The sequence below is a fragment of the Vicugna pacos genome, chromosome 2 (assembly GCF_048564905.1).
Source record: "Vicugna pacos chromosome 2, VicPac4, whole genome shotgun sequence".
NCBI classification, from domain to species: domain Eukaryota; kingdom Metazoa; phylum Chordata; class Mammalia; order Artiodactyla; family Camelidae; genus Vicugna; species Vicugna pacos.
Genome location: NC_132988.1, coordinates 18453766 through 18472384, shown reverse-complemented (window position 1 = coordinate 18472384; position 18619 = coordinate 18453766).

Here is an 18619-nt window from a genome sequence, read left to right as displayed (position 1 = left end):
AAAAGAAGTAACTGAGATACATTAGATAAATATTTCCTTGTGAACATAAACACTGTTTCCCAAGAGAAACCTCTGGAGTTTTGAAGAAAAAAAAAAAAGAATTTTGAGACTTCTGCTCCTAGTCCATGTGGAGTAGCAGGGGCTAGGTTTATTTTCCCGCCTCAAAGAGGTGAAGGACTGAGGGAAATCGACAAAACATTAGCTTTTAGGCCTTGGACAAGAAGCAGTGCAGAAGAGCGATTTCTGAGAAAAGGAAAACAAAGAAGCTGAGCCCAGTGATGGTCCCAGCCCATTTCCCGGAGTCTGGGTCTCAGAACAGCAAGCATGCAGCCTAACACAGCCAGGTAGCCTCTCTGAGATGACGAGTCCCAAGTTCTCAGTTCACAGAGGCCAAGTTGCTTAAAATTCATGAGACAGTCACAGAGAAGGGAGATCTTCAGAGAGAAAAGGCTCTGGAAATGCCCAGAGGGTTTCCTAAGTACTGACCAGTGCATGTATTGAGGAAACTATCATGGCAGGGAAAGAGCTTCCAGAAAGGAGCCAGTGGAACAATTCTTGGAAATCACACAGACTTGAGAACAGTGTATCTTCCCACCAGCCAGAGTGGAAAGATTTTCCCTTTATGCTTGAAGAATATTTTATTGGGTAAAAAATTCTGGGTTGATGGTTCTTTTCTTTCAGCACTTAAAAAAAACTGTATCAAGTATATAGACAAGAGCAGCTAAGAGGATGTTTCCCAAATTAGATGGTGGATGAGTTGTTAGTGTCTAAGTCTGAAAATCATTTCTATTGGGACATTCTGATTTGATTTTCCAAAAAAACCACATAAACGGGTTGAGGTCAACAGAACGGAAATAAACACTTCTACAGCCACTCCTCTGAATCCAAATAACATTTTACCATTTACCCAAATATCTATTGTTCTGAAATGATTGCTAAAATACATCTACAAGGGAACATGGATAAACGGAAACAGTTTGATTTGTTGATGTAGGTGTGTTTGTGGTTGACTTTCTTCTTTCTTTCATTTAGAATTCTATTCATAGCAGTATAATTTTTTAGGAGGGGGAAAAAAACCTAAAAAATTAAAAAGCAAAATATATTTATATTTTTACATTTAAATTGGAGTCAGAAACCCTGGTAATGTTTTATTTTATAAATGGATGCAGACATGTCTGCAATATGGTGCAAACATTGTCCAACATCATCTAGATTGTCATCCAATAAAGTGGCAGTGAATAATTTTTTTTTTTCCCAAGGAAAGACACTTGATAGCTTCAAGTTTGGACTTAGAATCCAGCCCCAAAGAAAACCCAAGTTCTTTTCCATTTCTTCTCTTATGAGCCCTTCCCTATTCAACCAACAACTGAGGAGGACAGGCCGGCTGTCTGAAGTGCTGTGATGTTCTTAGGTGAGCAGTGTTGCTTGAAACTGTGGGGAAGCCCGCCTGCTTGCAGCCTCATTCTTACTCCACTCACTCTCTCTCTTTCCTTATATCATAGCCTCACAGTCTTTTCAGTTCCTCAAACTTCACAGTTTCTTCCCATACCAGAGATGTTCCATACATTTCCCTTTTCTAGAATGTTCCTCCTCCTTCCCCTCCTTTTATCTGCTTTATTCCCACTCACCCCTCATATCTTAATTTAAATGTCAAGTCCTGATAGACACATAGAAATGGCGAAGTAAGGACAGGACTGTCCCCCTTTTCCTAAAAGAAATCATTCAAGAGCAAAAAGGGGGAAAAATTCCAGAAATATGAACTTCATCTTACACAAATCTAGTAGATACACGTAGCTCTGAGATATAGGTAACTTCTGAAGTGAGGAAAAGATGGGAGAGTACAGCTCAGTGGTAGAGGGTGTGCTTAGCATGCATGAGGTCCTGGGTTCAATCCCAGTAGCTCCATTAAAAAAAAAAAAAGATGCCAGATAAAGGAAGATAAAAATGCAAGTGCAAAAAGATATTGAGAGATGACCTCTTGAAAGGTATTGTTCATCACATTCATACAGTGCTTTGTCTACAAGCCCAGTGGACATGTTTTTTCATGTATTAATTCATATATTAGCCCTCATGGTGCTCAATGAGATAAATAATGTTGTTGTTGTTATTATATTATTATTATTATCATTATTACTTCTACTACCTTTTTACTGCAGAACTAAAGTCATGCGGCTATTCTGGGGCAGAGCTGTAATTTGAAATCAGAGCTACAATCTACTGCTTCTGTGCTGCAAACATCCAGTTCATGACGAATTTTCTTTCATTCAGAGGTGAGGGATAGCCACAAAGGAACCACACTGGATCTATGGAATGCTTCTTTTAAAAACTGTTGAAGGAACAGGAAAAACAAATGGCAGATAAAGAATATCCCCTAGAAGAATTTTGCTATGAACTAGATGAGAATTATTACCAAATATATTGCTCATGAATTAAAAACATTTAATGAAGGAAGTGCTGATATAAAATAAGAGCTCAAAGTAGACTTATAAGAATTGGGGGAAATAAGTGCTGAGAAGACAGAAAAAAAGAAGAAAAATGAGTGGAAAGCAAATGTATAGTCTTATTAGAAGCAAGGGTCTCATTAGAAAAAAGGAATAGTCACAACTGAAAGTATAGGAGAAGGAGAAGAGGATTGAGAAAATAAAATTGATTAACAAAAGATCAGGTGAGGAGATAAAAATTAAAATTAAACATGCATACTTTGATATCCCTGAAGAAATGAAACAAATAATTGAACATAAACATAATTTAAGAAAAGTTCCCAGAAATAAGACATGACCCAAAGGACTGAAAAGGCACCTTGTGCCTTAGGAAAAACTGAGACAGATGACCCACAACAACTATGTCTCAGCCAAGTCTCTAGACTTCAAATCCAGAAAAATTCTTAATTTCCAGATTAAAGTGTTGGATGCTACATCAGCCCAGGTTCTCCAGAAAGCAGATACCAAGACAGGATTCCATGTACAAGATATTTTGGATGGGGTGGGGAAGCGGGGAAACACCTGTGAGAGAGAACGAGGAGGAAGCCAGGGGAGGCTGGGTGAGCCCCGGGACCACGATGCAGTTGTGACCCCTGTGAAGGAGCGGAGGAAGGAAGGAAGGAAATGAGTCAGTAAGTCAGGCCTCAGATGTAACGCACTTCTAAGGGGATTTTGGCAAGGCTGGTGAGGCGTCCGTCCTCCAGCCAGCATTGTCCGTTAGAGGAGCCTCACAGCTCCCAGGACCGAGCCAGCCTCAGTATCCCTGACACACTCCATCACTGCTGGGAGCAGCTAGTCGGGAAACATGGCCTCCTCACATGGTGTTGGATTCCAGAGCCTAACAGCCGGGCCTTTGGTCCATTATACTCCCTGCCGCAGGGCAGCTGAGAAGTGCACTTTCATGGCTGCCACGAATGGAATTACGCATTTATCTCCATTTCCCCTCAAAACTTCATCGAGAGGATGGTAAATACATAAAAAGGCAAAACTCCACAAAAAAAGCAAAGAGAATAGAAGGGAAGGATGATTTATGACAACAACATTGTGGAACTGGAAAGCAGGTGGTAATTGACCTAGCAGAGCAAAGAAGGTTGAAGTGTGGCCCAGTGTGTGTAATAAAGTTCACACGAAATGAAAGGCTTGCTCACATGGAAACTCACATATTGAAGGCAACAGGTAGTTCTGAAGACAGAAGGGCAGGGTGCGTTGAAAACAGGAAAAATGGCTATAAACGTTTAAAAAGAGACATTAAATCCCACCCCCTCCATCTCTTCCCTACCCCAAATAGCCATGAGACCTCCTCTTATGAGCCTCAGCAGAAGGCTAGAGATCACTTGCTGGAGAACCCAAACCAGACAGACTGACTCTGGACTGGAGGACACCAGGAACACCTTAAGGGTGACACAAATCTAAGAGGTGACAACTACCCTCCAACTTTCTTTTCTTAGGTCCTAGAAATCTAGCTGTCATGCTTAACCCTGGCTCAACCCGTATTTGCAACTGGGGAATTTCTTTCAGATGAAGTCACTGGTTACAAGAGAAAAGGCCCCCAAAGAAAGGATCAAGTCTCTCCTAATTACTCCCCAGCGAGGTTCATCAATTTCCAATGCAGTGGAGTCCCGTTCTACTTTTTAGGGCTTCATTCTTGAATGTGAACTGACAGCAAATGCTTATTACACATTTGAAGAAAGTTTCTAGCACGAAAAACAGAGAAGAAAGCAAACTAACTAAATTGTGAAAGTAAAAAATGAAAAGAGCAGAAGAAAACTTTAATAAAATGTATAATTCAGAGAAATAAGAGAATATATCAGAGCCATGAAACAAGAACATAGACATAGATATTTATATACTGAACATTCAGAGAAAAAAAAGAACTCCTTCAAATTAATCATCAGATAGCAAAATCTAACATTTCTGAAAGAAAGAAAAGAAAAAATTCCCAGATAAAAGGGGGAAAAAAGAAATGAAACACGAGAAAGAACATTAATAGATTATTGGGAATTCACATGCAAATATCTGGATTTTCAAAAAATAAGAAAAAAGAAAATGAAAGGGAGGAAATTATTAAGTAACCAACAAAAAATTTCTCTTTATTTAAGTACATGATTTTCCAGATTGAAAGGGCCAGTAAGTGCTAGCACACTAAATGGAAATATGACTTCCCCCAGGTAGATTGTTGCGAATTTCCAGAGCGTCAGGGATAAAGGAGAGTTTCTAAAAGTTTCCAGAGAGAACATACAAATGTTTGCGGATCAGATCGGAAAAAGGCTTAACGACATTAGTGCTAGAAGACAATGAAGCGATTTCTTTCAATGTTTTATGTAATTATTTCCCACTTAGAATTCCCTGTCCTGCTGAATGATAAATTGTGAGGGTAAAGCAAAAATAATTTGAGAAAGTAAGGACTCAAGAATTGTCTTTCCAGACACACTTTCCCAGAAGGCTGACAGGAGATGTGACCTGACCAAATGAGGACATAACTAAGAGCGAAGAAAGCACATAGTTTGTAAGGGCTCCAGACAGAAAAGGAATTTCCAGGATAAAGATGACAGGGGAAGTCCTAGGCTGCAAGCGAGCCGGAGCCTGGGATACACACTGTCCAGGCTGGAGCAGGACATGGCAATACAAGAGAGACATTTGCAAGAAGAATATCAAGTATATAGAATATTCAATATATCTGAGTGTATTTTAAGGAAGTTTTCAGTTCTAGTAAGAGTTTGGAATGGCTACATGAAAAATTACACAAAAAGGAGGCAGTTTTTAACTGCAGAAAACCAAGCAGAAGAAAGAAACCAACAAACAACAAGTTGTTCTAAAAAGGAAATGTAATCATTGCATACTGTATAGCTGGGCTGCGAATGACAGTTACATCATCATAATATGCCCACTGGATATTGGTTTAACTCCAAATGAAGAGGAAGAGGAAAGGAAGGGAAGTATATATGGTTGTATGTACCTGTGTGTGTATGGATGATGTGAGTTGGGGCTGGGTAGCACAGGAGCTAAACCCTCCATTGTAGGAAACCAACACATAAAATCTATATCTCAAAGATTATCAAATAGCATGACCTATTAGGACAGAAAGACATAACAAAAGAAATGTCTGAGGAAGTTGAAAGTTGCTGCCTCAGGCTCATAGGAATGGAAATGGTAGAGCAAGTAAAAATTAGCATTTGAAAAAAGTGAATAGTTTGCATATTCAGCCGAAATTTAAAAGTAACTCATAGGAGAAACCAACAGATGACTTCAAACCTCTACCAACTCAATACTAGAAGGAAGTGGAGCAATGCTTACCAGATGTTTAAGAAAGAAATTGTGATTCCAAATGTTTCTTCCCAAACTGTCTTTCAGGTCTAAAGGCAACAAACATTTTTGAATATATAAAATCTCGAGGAATAAAGATCCCAGGATCTCCTTGAAGAGGTCAAACTTCAGCCAATCCAATGGTAAGTGAAAACACTATGGTCAAAAAATTAATTCAATGCATTTAATTGATAAAACTAAAGCAAATTATGAGGATAATAGTCTAAAACAGACTGTAACTGTTATAAATCATGATAAAGCATAAATGAAATAGCTAAACAAGTTGCAGGGAAGGAGGAGATAGGGTGAAAGACAAACATGCAGATTTTCCCATCTTTTATGATAAAAGGTAAAAAGAAAAGGATAAATCAAGTAATGCAGTAATTTTACTTCCAGATATAACAGTAAACATTAAGGAAAGTTAACATAATCAACTAAAATAGGTGGTTGGGGGGTAACAACAAAGACTCTCTCCTTTGACCAAACGTATCAGGCTCTCTGAGTGCTCTTTCTGACTAATCCCTGAGTTTAGACTCTTTCTGTGGCCCATTTAGCCCAGTTTCAGCAATAATCCTGAAACTCCCCACTTTTGATATCTGATCAAATTCCTCATCCCCCATGCTTGGTATCTTATCAGCTAGCCTGCCTGCAGCAAGACCTTGTGGATCTAGCAAGAATCCCCCTAGTCTTAATATTTTCTGTTGGTAATTTTCCATCCACTCACCTCCCACCCGGCTCCTTGGCTGTAAATTCTCACTTGTCCTTGTTGAATTTGGAGTGGAGCCCGATCTCTCTCCCTTACTACAAAACCCATTGTAGTAGTTCCCCTGGATAAAGTTAGCCTTACTGTCTTTAACAAGCGTCATAAATAATTTTTTCTTTAACGGTAGGAAGAAAGGAAGTAGAGAGAGGAAATACGCTAATTTTGCCATTACTCAGAGTAGCTTCAGGCTGACTCTCTAAAGGTCATTTGACAAATTTTACACCAAATTGCCTTGGTGATTCAGGCAGCTCTCAGAAGATGGAAAAGGTAAGAAAACTGATTTTCCTCCTAGAACTTCTGGAAATGAACAAAGTCCTCGTGACACCTTGATGTTAGCCCAGGGAGACCCATTTCAGACTTTTGACCTCCAGAACTGCATTATAACAAATTTGCACTGTTTTAAGCTACTAAATTTGTGACAACTCGTTACAGCAGCAATAAGAAACTCATACCGGGGCTAATTCAATAAGCTATGGTAATCCACACAGAGGAATACCGTGCAGGCTTTACAGAAGACTGAGGAAACGACCATGGAACGAGCAGCGAACAATCTCTGGAGTACATACTGAGTGAAAAAAGCAAGAAATGGAACAGTACGTGTAACAGTGCCAACTGTTGTGAGGATGTTTTAAAACAGAGACATTCAAGGAATGTCTAGGAAGAGTAGTCACTTCCAGGCAGAGAAACTAGGAGGCTGGTGCAGAGGTGGCAGCCAGGAAAACGCTCTTCCCTGCGTGCCCTTTTTAAAAATAAGAAATGTGATTTTACCAAGGAGGCTGTCCTTGACCCCTCAGAAAGGGTCAGGGTGATACACTGAGAACTTTTTGTACTTCTCCTTCACAACCAGATCCTATGATAACCTTAACCCCCTATTTCATAATCATAGAATACGAAAGTAAACAGTTCTTGGTCCCGGAGTATTTGCTCAACGTCTGTGTTACGCACTAGACTCTAAGTTCCACAAGGGCAGGGACCAGTTTAGCTTTGAATAGTACCTAGCCCAGTGCCTAGCACTTAATAGGGCTTAAATAAATATTTATTGAATGAATGGATGAATTAATTGACGAACGCAGCCAAGTAAAAAGAATAAAAATGGGTCACGATCTAATCAATTATGATTTCCAAAATTAAACAGATAACTAACCCTAAAATGCAAAATTAAAATCCCAAAGCATATGATAGGTATTATCCAAGATACATAAATGTCTAGCTATAAATAACTATCCATCTCATATCAAACTGTATTAACTCATAGCTAAATTTGTTCTCCAGCTTGCTTTATCCAGAGGAAAAGTTTCAACTATTTTTCAACTCGTGGTGTTAAGATCCCTGGACTGTGTTCACAGATTGAAGCCATTTAACCCAGGGTTTGCCTTTTTACAGCTGTGCGCGGCTTCAGCTGTCAATCAAGAGGCCTTTAATTCCCAGGCTTTCCCTGTTTGCTCTCTCCCCCTCACTGTGTCTGCTTCTTGCAGCTTCTGCTTCTTGCTGCAACCCTCAGCTTCTTTCTTTTCTTTCATGAACAGAACCTAGAAGCCAAGAGGAGGAGAGAGAGATCACTTTCCTATAGACCTGGTGACCCGATGGCTGTCCACAGTCAGGAAAATTATACCCCATAAATCATTACTCAGAGAGAATGCTGTTTGTTCACCACCATCATTTTTTTTTTCCTCCTGGGCATCCAGCTTCCAGTGAGGCTGCATTCCCAGGATCCTTTGCTGTTAGGTGGAGCCATTTAACCCAGTTCTGGCCAGTGGAACACGGGCCAATCATAGGTCGAGTGGCTGGACGCAGAGACCTGGTGAATTCCAAGACCCTGGAGGATGGTGAAACCTGTAGGCTGGAAGCAGCCTGGGTTCCTGAGTTGCCATGTGGAAGAAAGCTACCCGGGAAACCCATCCAACCACAGACACCTGCTTCAGGTCAAAAAATATTTTCTGAGTATTTTAAACCACCAGAATGTTAGTGCCTTTATAACAATTCAGAAACTTGAAGTGGGGCGCTGCTGTAGCATAAACCTAAAATTTGTGAGTGAAGTGGTGACGGGTGAGAAGACTGATGGGAGTAGCTGGAATGATGGATATTATGCTATAAAGTGGCAAGACACTTTGAAAAATGGTTACCTGCAGTAACCTGAAAGAAGATCATGTGCTTACTGAAACAGAGCACATGGGGAAACGGTTGGAAGTAATTTGAGTGCTAGTGTGTGTTGGCTGCCATTAGCTGTCTTTGGTAATGTTTTATAGGGGAAAAAAATGAGTTCAGGAGAGAATTGGCTGGTTTGCAAGCTGAAATGAAAGGGAACAAAGAGTAAAGAAACGTGGGGTGTTGAAATGTTAGGGTCACTGATGCTTTCAGATTCCCAAATATTAGGAGATAAGGCTTTGAGTATTAAAGTCCAGTGGCGGTACTCCCCAGTTAAACAAAAGACTTAGCCCTGAGGCAAAGATCAGATAAGGAATGTGGTCTTCCTTTCTGTTCTTTTCATTGGCGGTAGGGTAGAGACCATTAAACTGAGAGAGAATGGCTTAGGAGGAGGAAACAAACAAATAAATTTGAGAATGTATGTGTAGGTAAAATTTGGGGTGTTTTTAGTGGTATAAGAAACTGGCTAGAAGCTTATTAAGTTTATAAAGGAAATTTATTTATGAAAGATATCATGACCAGCTTTTAAATGTCTTTGAAACATAAAACAGCTTTCGAGCCCAAAAGTCAATCCAACAGGAAACGTCCTACAAAACTGTGAAGGCCCTGAGGAGGTCACTTCAGATGTGGCGGAAGAAGACAATGGACAAGATGGAACCTGCAAGAGGGAGAGATGGAGGCCAGGGACAACAACGGACACAGAGGGCCGAATCAAACGGGGTAGGGGGCTTTCAGAGGTCTGTACAATGGGATTTTATAAATGCATGGACCAGTGCCTGCTTTGTGCTTTCTCCTCTAATCCTTTCCATATAGGAGAGTTGCTGTTAATTTGTTTGTTTGTTTGTTTGGATGTACCATTCCTGTCCCATGATTGTTCATTAAGGAGGGGAGAAGGACAACTATAAGGAATCACATGGAGAAGGCTTGTTTCATCAGAAGATGCTGGACCTTAAGCTGATGCAGAGACTGGGTGGGATTTTGGATTGCCCTTTTGAGGGGAAGATTGGGCGTGTTCTGTGTATGGGAAGAAGTTAACAGATGCTCCGTGAGTAGAAGGGCAATCTGGAGCCAGGATAGTGCTAAGGGCTTACTGAACCTAGTTTTCTCTTCCTCCTAGACACACAGCTAGACTTTCCCAGCCCTCTTTACTCCAGAGATTGTTGGAGTCAGGTAAACTGAGTGATGGCCAGGGAGACTGCCACTTACAGGCCTGGCTCCTAAGAGTCTCCCATATGATCACCCACACTCTTTCACCCTTTGTCGGCCAGAAGCAGAGATCCTAGGAAGGTCTCTGATGCCCTAGGGCAGGGATCCACAAAGAGCCTGTGGGTTTCTCGTCTATGGCTGCTTTTGTGCTATAACGTTGAGTAGTTGTGACAAACACTTTATGGCCTACAAAGCATAGAATATTTACTAGCTTGTCCTCTACAGGAAAAAAAAAAAAATGCCGATCCCTGTTCTAGGGAATGATAGAACCACTGGGTGGAAGAAACCTGCCTCCTCAGTCAAAACCACCGCTTGGAGGAGGGCCAATAGACCACGAACCACCATGTTGAACTGTTACCTGAGCTAGAGATAAGCTTTGTTGTAGTCAGTCACTGAGATCTGGGAGGAATAACATTTTCACTCACCCTGCATACAATTATGAAGGCCTATGTTTACCTTGCATTGGAGAGCGAGAAGGTTCTCAGTCACTGCCGTGCTTTGGAACATGACTTCTGCCATGATTCAGTTATACATCCTGGCATCCAGCCATTCATCTATCCCCAAGCATCTCTTGAGTGTTTATTAAGTGTCAGGTACTCAGCTAAGAACACAATGATGAATAAAAACACACTTGAACTCTGCCCTCCTAGAGCTTAGGGTTTAACGCAGCAGACAGTGGGAAGAAAGAGGGGAGCCGCCACCCTCTTCAGACTTGACGTGAGCTTTTCTAGTTTATCAGTCCATCCCACTGGGCCTGCTGCACTCATTTACCTGTCTGGCTCCTGCAGCATTTAAATCCTCACATTAGAGTAGGTGAAAGGACAACATGGCCAAAGAGCAGAGATGGAAGGAGAAAGCATGGCAAGATGTAGCTGACGACCTAGTTAAGGGACAAATGCAGAAATAGTAATAATAACAATAACTGATTCATTCAATACATATTTAAGGAGCCCCGCAGTAAGACCAGCTCTGAGCACAGTTGTGTCCTCAGATCTTAATGCAGAGTCTGCTTGCTTTCTACCCAATTGTTTTGCTCGTCGCTTTGTAGTCAAGAAAGGACCGCTGAAGAGGAGTGTGACAGCCCTGGGTTCAAATCTTGCCTTTCTTCTTTACCTATATGGTTTTGGAAAAGCTACTTTTCTATCCATTGATTGAGGAGTTTTTGTTATGTTTTGTTTTGTTTTTAAATTTCCTTGTGCCTTTGCTCATCACACTTGAACTAAGACCTAGCAGTTTCATTTTCTAAATTAATTTTTTATTGAAGTATAGTTGGTTTACAATGCTGTGTTAATGTCTGATGTATAACATAGTGATTCATTTATACATACATATATATTCCTTTTCATATTCTTTTTCATTATAGGTCATTACAAGGTATTGAATATAGTTCCCTGTGCTATACAGTAGGACCTTGTTGTTTATCTATTTTATATATTAGTAGTGTATATCTGCTAATCCCAAACCCCCAATTTACCTCTCCCCAACCCCTCTCCCCCCAGTAACCATAAGTTTGTTTTCTATAAGACCTAGTAATTTCTTGCTCCCCATACCCTTGTTGATTGCCCAGGTGTTGGACTTGCCTACCAACCTACCAAGACCCACGGATAGTCTGTGTAATCAGAGCTCCCTGCACCTCATCTCGTAAGCCTTCACGGCTATTCTAGACTCCGCCTACCAACTTGAATCTGTGGCATCTGCTTTCCTATATCAGTTAAATCGAAGTCCACCAAGGCTTGGCTATGACTTTTTTCTCCCTAGACCTCCAGATCTCCTATATATTTCTCTGTTTTTTTTTCCCTCTTTCCCCACCTCCACTACCAGCCACCCGCATCTCTCACTTGACCTCCCAGGAATCTCTCCCCCTTGCTCCTTTTTTTCTGTACATCTCAGTCTTTGCATGATTTCCCCTGGCCCTTAGGATAAAGTCCACACTTCCTTACCTGGCCTTCAGGACTCTCAAGGTGTTAGTAGTTCACTTATAGAAGTAGCACACACCAGATAGTTCAAGATTTTTTTTGAATTTTTAAAGAAATTTAAACAGTTGAAAAAGACTGATTTTAAATTTCTTTTATAATTACATGAGAAATGTAGAAATATTAGAAGTATAAATGAGCAAAAATTAAAAATACATATTGAACTAAAGCCAAGCAAAAATCAAAAACTCCCAGGAAAAAAAATCACTATGAACATTTTGGTACATATCCTTTTAGATTTCTACCCCAGCAAATGTGTGCATTTTTCAAGATTGGACTAAAGATCACATTCTCTTCCAGTTTTTGTATTGTTTAATATGTTATAAAAATTCATCAGCATCACTAAAAATAGAGGTACAATATCATTCTGAATGGCCATATGTATTCCATTGTGTGAAATACGATAATTTAACTAATCCTCTACTGTTGGGCATTTGCAGTGTTTCCATTTGTTGTTATGGTCAATTTTATGTATCAACTCGATTGAGCCATGGGGTGCCCAGATTAAACATTACTTCTGGGTGTGCCTGTAAGAGTGTTTCCAGATGAGATAAGCATTTGAATCAAATCCCTGAGTAGACTGCTCTCCCCAGTGTGGGTGGGCCTTATTTAATCAGTTGAGGGCCTCAGTAGAACAAAAGGCAGAGGATGGAGGAATTTGCCCCTTTTTCTGCCTGCTTGCTAGAGCTGGAACATCTCATCTTATTTCATCTCATCTCATCTTCTCTTGCCCCTGGACCAGGATTTACACCATCAACCTCTCTGTTCTCAGGTCTTTGGATTCTAACTGAATTGCACCACCACTTTTCATGGGTCACCAACTTACAGAGGTCAGACTGTGGGATTTCTCAACCTCTGTAATTACATGAGCCAATTCCTCACTATATATACTGTATATGTGATATGTGTGTGTGTATATATATATATACACACACACATATCACATATACAGTATATATATATATATATATAAAATAGGTATATATACATATCACATATACAGTATATATATATATATATATATATATATATATATATATATATATATATATAAAATAGGTATATTTTATGTATATCCATCTTCTGTTGTCCTATTGGTTCTGTTTCTCTGGAGAAACCCTAATTACTAGAGCTGTCATTTCTGATGTTGTTGACACTGCTATTTCAAACAGGTAGATTTTCTAGTACACCTGTTTCTTTCCAGCCTATCTGATTGCCTCCTGTAGATGGGTTCCTAGGTCCTAGAATTTCTTGGTCAAGGGGCATGAACATTTTTAAGGCTTTGCTACATATTGCCTAACTGAACTCCAAGAGAGTTTTTAAAAAATGATACAACTCTTAAGTGGAGATCTATAAAAGCAACATCTAAACTTCTGGCCAGTGTTTCTCGAACTGAGTTTCTCATCCGATTGTTTGGTTTTTTTCCAAAATGGGATTTCTTATGATTGACATCATCCATTATGAAGAAGTCCTCCTTCTGAACTTGCAGCTTTGCGACCAGAGAGCAGCCCTACTTCTCACTAATATCTCCAGGGCGCTTGCAATATTCCCAGCTCTGTTTTGATAAGTCAGCTATTTCCTTGAAACGGTATGAAGTCAAAGCAGGGTTACCAGGCTGTCGGGACAGTGACACTGTAAAATCACCGAAACTTAGACCCCAGAGCAGAAAGAGATTTCAAGAAACCATTTGGCCCAGTTCTCTGGCTTCAGGGAGATAAGATACTCCATTAGCAAGAGAGTTTTAGAAGATCTAGATTGCTTTTGGCAAGGAATGGTGTCTCTCCCGTCATTGTGTTAAGATAAAACAGAAAACACTCTACAAGGAAAACAAATGGCAATTAAAATTAAAGTGTTCCGCCTGTGAAGGAATGGCACATAGAGTAGTAACCACATCCACGCTAGACTTCCCTCTATTCATTACCTGTTTTTAATTTGCCTCCAGTGCCACATCCTTCCCCCAGAAACTGGGATAGAAATTGCCATCAAGTCATCTACCATGGAGGGTCCTATCTACTACCAAGGTGTTACATTTTTTTTAACTTTATTTTCTCTACAAAGAATGTTTAAAAATTAAGGGAACACCATCATCTTAATATCATCTTAATACATGCCTTACTATTTTAAAACAATCACTTTTATCATCTTGGTACGTTTTTGTCTTTTGGGAGTACATCCCCACAGAATTGGTTTTCATCATATACGTATATATTTAGTACTTTCGGGTGCTTTTTTCCCCTTAATATTATCTCATAACAATTTTCATGTGATGAATCATAGATAAAACTATTCTTTTTTAATGATGGCAGAATACCGTAATTTACTCAATCTTCCTAATTTTTAATTATAAATTACAAGATGGTAAAGATGTTCATGCATGGAGTATTCTCCAAATTTTTGATTATTGTAAGAAGATTGATTTCTAGACATTGAATATCTTGTTCAGTCCACCTGCATGGTTAAATCTTATACAATGTGGATACGTGTTTCACCCGAATGTGGGGATTGTTCCAGATCAATTATTTTAGGAAATCAAAAGGGAGGAGTGGACTAGGACTGTGAAATTGTGAAAATAGAGGAATAGATCAACTTTCTGAGAGATATGTCTTATCTGTTAATGATAAGATTTTTCTTAACTGTTGTCGCCTCAGGAGCTGAACTTTTCCGTCACTTCCAGTTGGTGGGAGGTAGGTGTGAGCAGGCACCATCACTATTCCTTCTTAATCTTTTTTTTTCCGATGATGTGACATGTATAACACAGTGCCTGGTACTCAGTGAGTGATTAATAAGGGTCTGTTCAATGGGTGAATGAAAGCATGCATATGGAAAAATTTTATACCACTATATTGTACACCTGAAACTAACCTTATATTATAAATCAGCTATATGTCAATTGAAAAAAAAAAAGAATTCACATGGGCTTTGATCTTAAGCAGAGGGTGGTTCAAATCCTGTTTCTGCCATTTACTAGCTGTGGTACTTGTTAAGCAGATAAATTGCTGTGGAACACAATACAGGCTGTGTTCTGGATAAATTCCAGAAGTCAGTGCCAAATCCTTTTGTAGTTTTCTTATGTGAAACTTTACATTAAATTCTTAAGTGGTAAAAGCAATGCCCAAAACATATCTCAACATGAAATCTAAAGGCTCTGAGGTGATACACTGAGAGATGCTTTACGGTAGGAAACCACTGGGGCTAAGATGATTTTTGAAAATCAGCTTTTATTTCCTTTAATTGTTGCCAACTCTTATAATTGCTGAACCCTTGCCTGCCAAATAGCTTTGTGACCTCATCTACCGAGGGGGGCCATAGGAGTTGTGGAATGGACACCATCCTTGGTTTTTGATAAGATGAATGATCTTGGCTGAGCAAATACCGCTGACCTAGGGTACTTCTTCCTTTCTAAGATTTCTGTAGTGTCAGCACCTTCAGGAACCTAACAAGCATAGCAAACAAAGGCAGCATCTTTGCTCCAACTCCATTTCAATAAGGTGAGTTTTTAATGGGCCCTGTTGTAGGGAGCAGGCTGAGGAAACCACACCTGACAAGTTATTTCTGGATTCTAAGTTTGCTATTCAGGGGCCAGCGAAACAGAGCTTTAAAGGTTAGTTCACCTGCTATCAGGAAGATTTTTCAAAGGGAAGCAATTTTCATAGAACTTTTTTTGGTCTTCAACCAGGAAAACTGCAGTTTTGTTAAAAAAAAAAATCTTAGGAGCTAATAGGGGTGTGGAGCCGGAGTGGGGATAAAGTGGAGTGTCCATTTCAGGGTCCCAGACTGTGAAATCAGCCTAATGTCCACTGGTGAGCTGTTTGGCCCATCCTCCCTCACATGGTCCTGCAGGTAAAGGATGCAACGAAGTGGGTTTGGAAGCTGGGGCAGAGCCTGGGACTGGTACTCAAGTCAGGGTCAGATGGCATCTCTGGGAAGCTTGCTGGAAATGAAAGGAGTCTATCTGTCCTTCCACCTAAGAACCCCTGTTTCTCTGCTAGAGTGGGGAGCTCACTTGTCTTGCATTCCAGCCCTCTTCCTCGAAGGCAGGAGTGCGAAGCACAGATGTTGTGTTCCTCTCCCTCCTGAGAATCACGCCCCCCCCCCACCTCCCCACTCCTTCCACCTCCCTTTTGTTAAAATAGGAAAAGAGAAATTTGTAAGATGGTGTATCGATCAGGGTTCTCCAGAGAAACAGAACCAGTAGGATACAATGGCACATATCATATATAATATAAAGGGATATTTTATACATGTAAATATATGATATTATGGAGAGACTGATTTCAAAGGATTTACATGATTGTGGAGCTAAGTCTGGAATCAGTAGGGCAGGCTGGCAGAAACGCTCTGTCATGTCAGGAGCTGACGCTGCAGTCTTTCGGCAGAATTCCTGCTCTCTCTGAGAAACCTCAGTTTTGCTCTTAAGCTCTTTCAACTGATTGGATAAGGTGCACCCAGATTATCAGAGCTAATCTCCTTTATTTAAAGTTAACTGATTAAAAAAAGAAAGTAAAAAATAAAGTTAAGGGATTCAACCTCATGTACAAAATACCTTCACAATCTAGATTAGTCATTTATTAAATAACTAGGTACTACAGCCTCATCGACTTGTCACAAAAAACTGACTCTCCAGACAGTCTTCTTAGGAATATAGATACACACCCACATTTTGTATATGTATGTATGTATGTATGTATGTGTGTGTGTGGATATATAAAAAATATATACACATTTTAAATTGAGCCATGAGAGACACACTAAGTAGGCTAACACTCTTGTTCTCAAGTTTGTTTTTTTCTCCTCTTATCCCATTCTCTTCTTTAAAGGAGACAAAGCTAATAAGACTGAGACTAATTCACACCAAAGTGTAATTGACTGATGTCTCCTCCCAGAACCCAAGGAGAAAGTTATGTACTGAAAGAGTGAAGCTTATCTAATCAAATGAATATTGATTCACTGGCATGACTAACTGAAGTAATGCAGCAGTGTCGCCCACCAGGTCTTCCTGCCTCCTGGGAACCTGGAACCCTTCACTGCACCTTCACTCTCCTATAAATATAGAGTATATTCCCTGAGTCCCTTGGATTCAAATGAGTTCCTACAAGCTACTTCTTAGTAGACTTTTCCCCAGACTTCAGTATGTAAAGAATGACCTTAAAAGATGGTAAACCTGTTCATTCCAAGCCCCATTTCTAGAGATTCTGGATCAGCAAATTTGGGTGTGTCCAGAAATCTTTATTTTTTTTTAACAAAAATCCCTCCTGAGTGACATCTTTTTTGAAACACGGTTCCAAGGCAAGGTACAGATACTCCTTTGAGAGCCAACTGAAGAAAAGCTATCTCCAGCCCCAGCTGCATTGAGAACCCCCTAAGGAATTGTGGGGAGAGCAAAGAAACAAGTACCAACCCCTCCTCCCTCCAGGGACTCTGGGAAATAGATGAGAAGGGAAGCCTGCAGTTAAGAGACAACAGGTGAAAACCAAACAGGTGGTCTAATGTGCCTTGCAACAGTGATGCTGAGTGTGTTCGGGCATAGGTGAGAGCCTGAATAACACACGCCTCTTGCTTCATTCAGTTCTAGGCAGTGCTTGCAGCAAAAAGAAACTGAAGAACAGAGATGGCTTGTGTGCGGCTGACCTGCCCGTGCTGTCTTGACTCAAGCCTGCTCAGATGTAGCAGAGGTTCTCAGACCTTCCTCAGAGGAGAAGGGGATGCCTGCCTCTCTCTTCTACCTGTCGCTGTCCTGCCATTCCTCCCAACCACCCTGCGAGGGGCATTGTGGAACTTGTCATTTAACAAATTGGCTTGGCAGATGCTTGGCTTCTCTGTCTTGGGGGGGCAGTGAAACCTTTTTGAGAGCATGAACTGTCTTACTCTCCTCTGCCCAATACAGTGTCAGGCATAGAATATGAGCTCAGAAAATACCAATACCTTCACATTTAAACACAGAAGATAATGATGGAGCATTGACTCACTGCCTGGGGAACATCTTGGAAGATCTCTGACACAACAGCGCATGTTGGTGGGAAATAGTGCTTATATCGCACCTCGTGGTGTAAATCAATAGAAAGACACCAGCTGCTGTTTTGCCCGTCTTAGAGCTGTAAGAATTTGGGTAATGATTATTCCTGATTAATCCCAATATGTTGCAAAATTGTCTTTTTTCAAATGGTAAAATGTGGGGAGGATTGCCTTGGGGGAAAAGTATATATATAGCATTATTTTAAATTATATTTGTGAAGAAGGTGGCCAGACTTACAAATTCCCATTTGCTTGAAATAATGCCAGCACTTCATATTTAAGTCACAAATGTGGACTTTTCAGACAGAGGACTCTAGGAAGAAAGACATAAATTTTAACCAACATTTTCCCCACGTTGGTACTTAAAGAAAGAGAATCAACTCTACACTTAAGAGGAATGGGACACTTTCATATTTAGTGAAAGAATGCTGGAGCAAGTTATACAATTCTCAACATGTCCGTTTTTAGCCAGAAAGGAAAAATCTGATCGAGTATTTCTGAGTTCTTTGATGAAAAAGATGTTAAGACGCATTGAGACAGTTCCCCCGGTAAGAAGAGGGCTCCCAGGACACACAGCTGCTCAAGACAGCGTGTGTTCAGGGAACAGCGAGAACATTACTATCCTTACTAATAAAAAGCTTCGTCCTTTCCCAGATGCCAAGACATAGTCGAATGTCTGGAGCCAGTTCCAACTCCTTTTGGTCAGCCCTCTCTAACCCCCTGTGGTTGTTCTTTGA